The sequence below is a fragment of the Physeter macrocephalus genome, chromosome 2 (genome assembly GCF_002837175.3).
Source record: "Physeter macrocephalus isolate SW-GA chromosome 2, ASM283717v5, whole genome shotgun sequence".
NCBI classification, from domain to species: domain Eukaryota; kingdom Metazoa; phylum Chordata; class Mammalia; order Artiodactyla; family Physeteridae; genus Physeter; species Physeter macrocephalus.
Window position 1 is genome coordinate 123,081,406 of NC_041215.1, and position 10,219 is coordinate 123,091,624.

The window sequence follows — 10,219 nt, forward strand, 5'->3', positions numbered from 1 at the left end:
TTCGTCTGGGAGGAAAGATGGAGAGGTGATCTCATTTCAGTGTTTGGATACCTGGAGCAGATATCCCAGGACCAAGGAGGTGACGTGTCCTGTTCACTCAGAAGCAGTAGGAAACTGCAGAAGGAAAGGGTTACGGGTTACATTAGAAAGATTTCCTCTCAAAGATAATTATATGTTTATTCCAGTTTTAGTCCGAATGACAGGATTACAGTCCCCTCCCCATCTGTAATCCAGGGAGAATAATGCTTGCCACATAAGTTTTAATGGATATAACATCTGTAAAATACTTTGAGCTCTTCAGATGAAACATGCCATGTGAATGGGAAGAATTATTGTTATTATTTTTGTCTCCTGCCTTTCCAATTGGTATGTTTCCTTGTGACATTTATGAGACCCCTCCAGCCAGCCAGCTGCTCTGTAACATGTCATCCCAGTGATATTTTAAATCCTTCACGTGGTTCTGATCTTACTCAGAACAAGAACAGCTGAAACGTTAATTGTTTGTCATGAAGAAAGTAGAAGCCACAGCACCCCTTCAGGGCTTAGGGGTCAAAGTTTTTCCTAACATCCACTTGAAGGCCTATGTCCAGGCTTCCTAGTGAGGGTATGTTTGATGGGTCTTGTCTTTCTATTTCCTTTGAAGAGCATCAACTGATGGGAGAGCCTTGGACATACAGCCTCCTTCCAAGATTTCTTCTATAAGAGTTCATTCAGATTCAACTAATGTCTATCAAACCCCTACTCAGTGTGTGCTTGGCACTGTTTGCAGACCTTTGACACACATTGTCTCATTGTTTAAAATAACCTTTTCCCCTATTAAGTAGCAATACATGCTTTTGATTGTTCAAAAAATGGAAAATGCAGGGAAGTTTAAAGAAGCAAAAATAAATAAATAAATATCCTATACTAATCCTAATACTCAGGAGGACAATCATTGTTGCTGTTTCTGTGTATTTCTTCTAAGATTGTGTGTGTGTGTGTGTGCATGTCTTTTTACCCACTTAATGTTATTTCATAAACATTTTCCCACATTATTAAATTTTCTTCACAAGCACAGTTGGTCAGGCTGGCATAATACTCCGACCTATGTAGAGGCCATATGTTTTTATGCTTTACCTCACCTAATTTTCATACCATCTACAATTCAAGTGAATTAATTGATGAAGAATTAATTCATTGATTGTTTGTATAAGTCGTTTATATTGGATCTTTTACAATATATTTGGTCTTCAAAATAACCCTAAGAGAGAGAAAGAACAGCTAGTCTTATCATTTGCTAGCTAAAGAAATGGACACAGAAGGATAAAATCTTCAGTCCAGGTTCACACATCCAGGAACCTGAAGAACAGAATCCAGACCTCATTGAATATCACCAAATCTTGAGCTCCTAGATTATTCTGTTGGTTTCCACAAAGGTTGTCCCTCTGAGATTATGCTGATAGACTGGTGGTCAAATAATAGCAGTTAAATAAGGAAGGTGGATAATTTGTAGAGTTTTTTAAAAGATGCCCTCTTGGTCATTTCCTTGACACCTGCATTCAGACAACATACTTACTTCCCTTTATACTTACAAAGCACTTTCACACTCTCATAATTTCCCATCTGATTTTCACATTAACCTTCGGCATCAGGCAGGTCAGGAAATATGGTCCCTGTCTTACTTATGATAAAACTGAGGCCCAGAAAGAGGTAGTGACTTGCTGAGGTCATGTCAGTGGTCTTGAAACTCAATCTGCTGACCCCTAGCTCTTCCCATTGTATCACATTGCTTGTGACTTACATTTATTTCACTTTCCAGCATTTTGATTACTGTCAATTTTGTTTGTCCTTTCTTCTTGCCCCCTGCAATCATTTTCTGGCTCTTGCATCTAGAAATATCTTCATCTCATTTCCGGCCCCAAATTCTTCCATACCTCCTAGTTACAGCACTATTGTTTCTTTTTTTAAAATTTAATTTAATTTATTTTTTTTATACAGTAGGTTCTTATTAGTTATCTATTTTATACATATTAGTGTATACATGTCAATCCCAATCTCCCAATTCATCCCCCCTCCACCCCCCACTTTCCCCCCTTGGTGTTCATAACGTTTGTGCTCTACATCTGCAGAACTACTGGCTTGAATAGAAAAATAATTTTCCTTACTGGAAGATGTCTATGAAAAGGGGTATCAGAGAAACTATAATGCTGAACAGTTTCTACGAGCCAGGTGCTGTGGCCAAGCTTGGTAGATACTATCTCATTTACTTCTCCTAACAGCTCTCATGTACACTCTGTTATTTCACATTCCATTTTACACATGAAACTAACGAAGCTTAGAAGGACAAATGATTTAAGGAGAAAGGAAGTTGGAACTTGAACTGAGACCATCTGTCCCTGCTTCTCCATAGCGCACTCACTCTTAAAATACTTCACTTGGCTTCACATAAGCAGTAAATAGAGGGCTTCCCTGGTAGCGCATTAGCTGCCTGCTAAAGCAGGGGACATGGGTTCGAGCCCCGGTCTGGGAAGATCCCACATGCCGCGGAGCGGCTGGGCCCGTGAGCCATGGCCGCTGAGCCTGCGCGTCCTGAGCCTGTGCTCCGCAACGGGAGAGGCCACAACAGTGAGAGGCCCGCGCACCGCGATGAAGAGTGGCCCCCGCTTGCCACAACTAGAGAAAGCCCCCGCACAGAAACGAAGATCCAACCCAGTCAAAAATAAATAAATAAATTAATTAATTAATTTAAAAGCCAAGCATTAAAAAAAAAAAAAGAAGTATATAGAAAGAAAATTCTCGCCTCACCTCCATTTTTAAAAGAAACTGAGGTAGGTCTGGATTTATAACCAAGTGGCTTTACTAAGAGAATCATGTGCCGCTATTACACGATCATGCACTTGATGATTGCAAACCAAAGGTCTAGCTGATAAAAGTGTATCACCCAGGTGAAAGTAAATCCAGATTTTTGTGTCTCGGTAAAGTTATAGGACACATACAACTCTTTTCTCCCTCACCTCACCCCTTCCTCCTGGTTTCGATCACCGTAACAGTAATATTGACAGATACACATTCTCATAGTTTGTTTTAGACAAGTTCAGAAATCAGCAATAAAGGATAGAAGTGTCTAGGATATACCTCAAACCATATAGCTAAGGAATACAAGAATGTAGGATGTATTCTACAATGAAAAATATTTTTGATAGCCTTGCTTACTTCACAAATCAAAGTGCCTTACTTCCTGGGTTCTGCTGTAACAACTGGTATGAAACTTTAGCTGGAGTTTCTATTTAAGTTAAATAGGGCTATACAAACAAAAACAATTGGAGGAGTTCAAAGAAGAATAATTGCAAAAACAAAAATAAAAAAAAGCTGAAGAAGAAGAATTCAGTCATAAGGTAATTGTAACGCAATTTGAAATCCATATTTACGAGGAGAACTAACCTTCACACCTTCTCTCTTTTCTCTTTCCAATGTTGACCCACATTGATTTAAGTCATGGACCTAAATGACTTAAAACTACCCTCCAAGTATTTCTCTGATCCAGACCTCACTCTCCTTTAATCAGTCCTGAGCATCAGGTACTAACTCATCTCCTGGTTCCTAACCTCTTGCCTGCCAAGTCATCCTTCCAGCTGTCTACAGAATTATTTTCACCAGATACAGAAGTGATCCTATCACTCCCCAGGCTCGAAGTCTCCAATGCTTCCTCCGTTTTATAAATCCTGGCTGCCAAATGTCACCTCTGTAGGTCTCTGGCCAATCTCTCCAGACTCTTCTCCCAACAGATTCTTTCTCACAACCCTCCAACACCCACACTTCCCCATCTTTATGAACTCCATTTTCTTTTTCTTCCTTTCTTTTTATTATATTTTTTGAGACTTATGTCTTACTTGGCAGAAATTTTTAGCATTTCAAGCCCACGAGGTGGCCTCTCAAGTAACCCTGAGAGAGCTGCTCCAAGGAGGCGAGGTGGGAAGCTAGGATATATAGGAGTTTTGCAACAAAGGGCAGGTAGTAGGAACAAAAGATTACTGTTAATTAAAGAAAACTAGAAATCTCAGGTTAAGGAATTTAGTGCTTTTCTATGTATGGGATGATGCAATCATTCACTGAAATCATTCCTTTGTTAGGCACCTCAAGCTGTCTGGGGGCCAATATTCTGTAGTATTTTCACATCCTGAGTTTCCTCAGGGCTTACTGTAGGGAGTGGCTGCCGTCTGATGGCTGCTAGATGGCAGGTAGACTTTTCCTTCCTGGGTTCACTCAGGGCTCACCAGCTCACCATCAGCAGTGGCTGGGCTGTGGCTGCAATCACTGAACTCCATTTTCAAGTGTACAAAACTTACCAGGATAGGGGCTTCCCTGGTGGCGCAGTGGTTGAGAGCCCGCCTGCCGATGCAGGGGACACGGGTTCGTGCCCCGGTCCGGGAAGATCCCACATGCCGCGGAGCGGCTGGGCCCGTGAGCCATGGCCGCTGAGCCTGCGCGTCCGGAGCCTGTGCTCCGCAACGGGAGAGGCCACAACAGTGAGAGGCCCGCGTAGGGCAAAAAAAAAAAAAAAAAAAAAAAACTTACCAGGATAAAGGAGAGTAGGAAAGGAAGAGGTCCAACACTTACTGAGCATCTCTTGTGCGCTGGAGTCCTCACTGGCCTTCAGGGTCCCATCCCAGACCATGGGCCTCGAGGCTGCCTGGTTGAAACAAGCATGGAGACTGCAGATGAGGAGCTGCTCAGTCTGGTGACCACCAGTGATATTGGAAGAACTGACAAGGTAGGAAGGAGGAGCAGTGAGACTTGCAGACAGCAGGATTAGAGCTCACAGCAGGGACTGGTGAACTCAGAGCAGCATGGAACACACTGTGCTTTCCCTTCCTGGCATCCCTGACTCCTTATCACAGCCAGGAGTGAGAATCACTGCCCCCCTTCTACTTGCTCCCCATTGCTACTTTTAAACCATCATACAAAATCTTCACTTTGTTGAGCTTTCACACATCTTCCTATTCCATCCTCTGTGCCTTTCTCCTGACCGTCACAGCAAATCTCCCCTTGAGAACTCTGAGGTCCAAATGCAGCTCTCAGTCTTTTGTCTCCATGTGACTGTCACCAGGAATGACCTTAACATCCACGTTGACCTACTCTGCTCAAATTCTCTAATCTTCATGACTCTAACAGTCGTTTGTCACTCATCAACCACCCACTCCATGACCACCCCCAAGACTTTGTCATTGTCCAGAAGTGCTTTTGCTTCACCTCTGACATGTTTAACTCCAATGTACCCATCCTTGACCACACTCTCTTGACCTCATGGCTCCTATTATATCTTTCCGTTTCTCGGTCCTTCCCTTTCATTCCATTCTGAGGCAGGAGATAGATGGGTCCCTGGCTGAGCAGCTAGAGTTTGTCCCCTGTGGACAGATAACTCCAAGATGAAGAGGAGGAGGAGCTGAGCCCTACCCAGATAAGAGACCACACGTTTCTCATTCTCGAGGTCAAGGAGACCTTTCCGACTATACATGTGCAGAAAGCCTCCTTGGAAATCAAAAGGGAGTGATGTCGACCTACCCATAGGCCTCTTCACTAGAATACATCTTGGCTAAGAGATGCACGTGCACACATAGGAGGACCCTGAGATAAACCAAATACAGACTCAGAACCAGGTAAAGCAAAATGATTGGCCAAAGGAAACCCGGAAGAAATGCCACACATAAGTGGTTCAAACTACCACGAGGGCGCGACTTTCTCTCTGAGCCCGCCCGTGTGTCTATCCACACGTACTATTTTTCCTCCTAATAAACACTTTACTTATTTCACTACTTTCCATCTTTGTGGGAATTCATTTCTGCAAAGCCCTTTGGGCCAGGGCCTTGTCACTGGCCATTGGTCTAGTGGTTAGGATTTAGCACTCTCACTGCCACAGCCGGACCTCAATCTCTGGCTGGGAACCGAAATCCTGCTTCAAGCTGCTGCAGGCCACGGCCACCCAAGATGAATTCCTTTACATATTCATGGACACATACTTTCCTATCCATACCAGATCCCATGGACCCTCATTTTAACCACTTGCATTTCAATCAATTCACTCCTCTTTTTAAGAAGGTGTTTATGCCTCCAATTTTATAGAGGAAAAAAACGAAGCTGTTGGACATATACTTCCTCAGCTCTTAACCCTTACCTAAAAATCTATGTCTGCATAACCAAGATTTTCTTTTTCCCAGGCCAAATGGAGAAGTGTCCCTACTCTCAAACTAGGCTATTTTCTCCACTTAAGTTCTTGATCTCACCCCTTATGTCCTTGCTCCATTGGTTATTCTTTCTTTCTCCTTTTTTTTCAGTCTTTCCCTTTCAACTGATTTCTTCTTCACAGACTATCAGTAAATTCAAGTGCCTCACATTTAAAAATTCCCTTCTGAAAAATAAATAAAAATTCCCTTCTGCTTCCCCCTGACTATCTCCTAATCCTCCCTCCTTTCATTCCCACGTAGCTTCCCAGAAGGAATGGTCTAGACTCTCAACTTTCATTTATGGGCATCTTATTCAAATGAGATTACGATCCAGTAGGTCTAGGATGGGGACTGAGAGTTCGAACTTCTGATAAGCTCCTGGGTGAGGCCAGTACAAAGGGTCTCTAGACAATCCACCCCTTCAACTCACATGTACTCTTCAATCCACTGTAATCTGGCTTCTGCCCTACCACTTCCACACCCTGGCATGGTCACCAATGACTTCTTATTAGTCAAATCAAATGAGTATGTGTCAAAATTTATGATCTCTTAGAGGGAAATCCGGTTTACTATTCCTTTTGTGGAACTACAACCTTGACCTCCATGATGCCACTCTATCTGGATACTTTTTCTCCTTCTCTGATCATCCATTCTCAGGCTGCACAACTGGCTCCTTTTCTGTCTTAGTCTGCTTGGGCTGCCATGCACAATTCCATAGGCTGGGTGGCTTTAACAACAAAAATTTTTTTCTCACAGTTCTGGAGGCTAGAAGTCCCAGATCAAGGTCCAACAGGGTCCGTTTCTGGTCAGAGCTCTCTTCCTCACTTGCAGATAGCAGACTTCTTGCTGTGTCCTCACATGGCCTTCTCTCAGTATTTATGCGTGGAAAGATCTCTCTCTCTCTCTTCCTCTTCTTATATGTCCACCAATCCCTTTGGATTAGGACCATAGCCTTATGACTTCATTAACCTTAATTATCTCCTAAAAAGCCCTATTTCCCAAACAGTCATACTGAGGGTTAGTGTTTCAACATATGAATCTTATTTTATGAACAATTCAGTCCGTAGCATCTTCCTTTGTTCTATCTTCAAAAGTTCACATCCTGCAGAGTTCTGTCCTATGCCTTCTTTCTTCATTCCTTATGCCTGGATAGTTTCATTTACACTCTTGTCTTCAGCTACTTATACATAAGTGAGAGATAAATCTTTATTGCAAGCCTAGTTGTGTGTATCCAGACACCTTCTGGATGTTTCCACTCGAGTGACCCTCAGAAAACTCAGACTCAATATTACCTGCTCCTCCTCTTGTTTCCTCATCTTCAGAATCCATTAGTCACACCAGACAGAAGCTGGAGCATCCTCTCAGCAGCCCCATGACCCCTGCCCACTGCCACTTCCTCTGCACTCAAGTCATTCAAGCTCCTTTATACCAGTCTGCTTTTAGACCTCAGGACCTTCCAAGCAGGAAAACAGCATGAGAAAGGATGTAGTCCTTACAGTCAGACTACCTGGATTTGAATTACAATTCCATCCCACCACGCACTAATGGTGCAACCTAAGGCAATATACTCACTGTGCCTCAGCTTCCCCATCTGTAAGATGAGGGTTATTATAATAATACTACCTACATCATTGTTATGTTGTTGTTATGAGGTGTAAATGAAATAATCCATATAAAGCTCATAGCTGGGTACGTAATGAAAATTCTATTCATTTTCTATTAATTAGTTAATATTGTAGTCGTTTGCTCATCCTTTCCACTTTCCCTGGATTATCTTTCTCTTCCCTTGTCTCCCTATCAAATATCTATCCATCTTTCAAATTTCAGCCCAAAGGAAATGCTCTTAAACAGATGTATGTTGATACAAGTTGCACAACTTGATAAAGTTACTTTATAAACTTTGAATTGTACACTTGAAAGGGCTAAATTATATGATTGTAAAAAAATGCATCAAATAAGTTTTACGTATATATTTTTTTTTCTAGAGACTCGGGATTTACAGATGAGTAAAACCAGCAAATTGATGTAACCAATTATTTATACCAAGAAATAATATTTATACACCAGAATAAAGAAATCAGATTTATATAACGCAACAGCATAAAAACACTGTTCTACAACTAACAACTTAAGATGATTGATCAAGATCTAAGCCCTTAACATATCAGTGAGAGTCGTGAATTTGCCCAGCATCTCAGCTCCTCCTAGAGATGTGGCATTCTGCTCCAGATAGAATCACATTTTGTGTTGAATCTAAAAGACTCTTTTCTGAGACAAGGAACCCAGCAGGGATTTTTCCCACTTGATTGGGAGGTGAGGTTTTAAAGTCAAATGCTCTTCATTCCACCCCCGCCCCGGGCTCCGCCATGTTGGGTCTTGTGGGTCGTGTGGCCGCTGCCCCAGGCTCTGGGGCCTTTCAGGGACTCAGCCCTTCAGCGCGCTACCCCAAGCCTATAGCTCTTACTGTGAGCCACTCCAGCCTGCCAGAGACAATGCCGCTTAAATATATCCCTCGCCAAAGGCAGGCGCCGCCACTGGGCACACTATGGCGGCCATTGGTGCAGGGGGGGACGTCCAATTTGATGAGGGACTGCCACCCATCCTAAATGCCCTGGAAGTGCAAGGCAGGGAGACCAGTCTGGTTTTGGAGGCGGCCCAGCATTTGGGTGAGAGCACAGCAAGGACCATTGCCATGGGTGGTACAGAAGGCTTGCTTAGAGGCCAGGAAGTCCTGGATTCTGGTGCACCAATCAAAATCCCTGTTGGCCCTGAGACCTTGGGCAGAATCATGAATGTCATTAGAGACTATATTGATGAGAGAGGTCCCATCAAAACCAAACACTTTGCCGCTATTCATGCTGAGGCTCCTGGATTCATGGAGATGAGTGCTGAGCAGCAGATTCTGGTTACTGGTATCAAGGTTGTGGATCTGCTGGTTTCCTAGGCCAAGGGTGGCAAAACCGGGCTCTTTGGTGGTGCTGGAGTTGGCAAGACAGTACTGATCATGGAGTTAATCAACAACGATGCCAAAGCCCACGGTGGTCACTCTGTGTGTGCTGGTGTTGGGGAGAGGACCTGTGAGGGCAGTGACTTATACCATGAAATGACTGAGTCTGGTGTTATCAACTTAACAGATGCTACCTCCAAGGTAGTGCTGGTGTACAGTCAAATGAATGAACTAACTGCCTGGCGTTCAGGCCTGGGTAGCTCTGACTGGATTCACTGTAGCTCAATACTTCAGAGACCAAGAAAAGGTCAAGATGCATTGCTGTTGATCAATAACATCTTTCACTTCACCCACGCTGGCTCAGAAGTGGCTGCTTTATTGGGCAGAATACCTTCTGCTGTGGGTTATCAGCCTACCCTGGCCACTGACATGGGTACCATGCAGGAAAGAATCACCACCACCAAAAAGGGATCTATCATATCTGTGCAGACTATCTACATGCCTGCTGATGACTTGACTGCCCCTGCCCCTGCCACGACCTTTGCCCATTTGGATGCTACCACTGTGCTGTCTGTCCCATGCTGTTGCTGTGCTGGGCATCTATCCAGCTGTGGATCCACTGGACTCCACCTCTCCCATCATGGATGCCAACATTGTTGGCAATGAGCGTTATGATGTTGCCTGTGGGGTGCAAAAGATCCCACAGGAATACAAATCCCTCCAGGACATCATTGTCATCCTGGGTATGGATGAACTTTCTGAGGGAGACAAGTTAATTGTGTTCTGTGCATGGAAAATACACTGTTCTTATCTTAGCTTTTCCAGGTGGCTGTAAAATTAAGCTCAAGGATCAGCTCCAACATGAATTCATTTTTTAAATTTTTCTCTAGGCCCCATGAATGAATGGTCTCTCTTTCCTCCACTATATCCAGTACCTACTTCTATCACAGTTTCTATATAATTTGTTTACATGTCTGCCTCCCTTTTTTAAATGATGATATTCCTTTTTTTTTTTTTTTTTTTTTGCCGTACGCGGGCCTCTCACTGTTGTGGCCTCTCCCGTTGCGGAGCG

General features: G+C 43.4%; 1 pseudogene; it reads left to right on the forward strand.

Annotated features, from left to right (window-relative positions):
- The first annotated feature begins 8,566 nt into the window (after positions 1-8,566).
- LOC102993942 (ATP synthase subunit beta, mitochondrial-like) lies at positions 8,567-10,050 on the forward strand (annotated as a pseudogene).
- Positions 10,051-10,219: the final 169 nt, after the last annotated feature.